The following is a 1,122-nucleotide window of genomic DNA, read 5'->3' as shown; positions in this document are numbered from 1 at the left end:
AAAGCTACCTTCATGTCAAAAATGTACGTTTTGGGTGTCCCCAACTGGTTGTTTTTTTTGACATGTTACCACGTCCCCAGCCTCTGGGCCTCCTGGTCCTGGTATCTCATCCAGACCCAGTTTGCCCCTCGGTAAAGTGCTGGTACCACATCTGGTACTGCATACGGTATCATGTCCAGTACTGGTACTCAAACCTGGTACTAACAGCAGTTAGGGTTAGGGTACCAGTTTTTGACACGTCACGAGGACCAGTCCATGTCTGGTACTGTATCCCGAGGGCTGCAAACCCTTGATTTCCAGGGGTCCCCTACCTCCGGGCCACAAACCAGAACCGGTCAAGTACCGGTACACGGATTCCACTAGTACCCTTATCCAGTACCTGGTTCGTGAATTTGGTTCGTGAACCAGTACTGGGTTAGGGTACTGGTTCACATTTGGTACAGCGTCCGGTGCCGGGTAAAGGTGTGTCTGATAAGTGAGAATGACTCAGGACCAGAGGGAATTCAATGAAAGATTTATTATTACGGCCCTGAGACAGACTGGCGACCTGTCCAGGGTGAACCCCGCCTTCGCCCTTCAGTAGCCGGGATAGGCTCCGGCACCCCTGCGACCCCGAAAGGGAAGAAGCGGCCAAGAAGATGGATGGATGGATTTATTATTACGGTGTTCTTGCAGTTCAGCTCCCTCTTCAGCGTGGAAGAGAGGCGCTAGTGAGCAGTGCTGGGTGAGAAGCAGAGTTATTGGAGTCCTGGCTCAGAAGAAGTGACCATGTGGTAAATAACTCACTATTGGCGACACTGGAGGAGCATGGAGGTGAAACCGGAGAGTAGTTGAAACAAGCACAGGAAGCACTTGTCTGGTTTGGTGAGAGAAGGTTGAGAAACGGCGATGCAGGCAGTTAGACGTGAGCGGGACAGGCAGGATGGCGCGAGAGAGGCAGGCGTGAAGAGGCTGGCACAGCTGGTTAATGTGAGCGAGGCAGGCTTTGCGAGGTTTTTTAACGTGAGTGAGGTAGACTAGGCAAGGGTGACTGAGTGTAGATGACTTCCTGACGAGGAGGAATGGAAAGGGGAAGGCTAAAATGCCGTGGAGAACAGGTGGCAGGAATAAGGCTGATTGCCA

At 52.2% G+C, this 1,122-nt stretch overlaps 1 long non-coding RNA gene across 1 annotated transcript in view; it reads right to left on the bottom strand.

The window, feature by feature from the left end:
- The window catches only part of LOC118600271, a 1,651-nt gene extending 1,063 nt beyond the window's left edge, over positions 1-588 (bottom strand). The window contains exon 1 of the long non-coding RNA XR_004949893.1: positions 9-588. This is a non-coding gene — a long non-coding RNA (uncharacterized LOC118600271). The remainder of the gene's footprint in view (positions 1-8) is intronic.
- Positions 589-1,122: the final 534 nt, after the last annotated feature.

The sequence above is a fragment of the Oryzias melastigma genome, linkage group LG20 (assembly GCF_002922805.2).
Source record: "Oryzias melastigma strain HK-1 linkage group LG20, ASM292280v2, whole genome shotgun sequence".
Lineage (NCBI taxonomy): Eukaryota > Metazoa > Chordata > Actinopteri > Beloniformes > Adrianichthyidae > Oryzias > Oryzias melastigma.
Note: the sequence above shows the minus strand (reverse complement) of the source record. Positions and strands in the feature narration are given on the sequence as shown.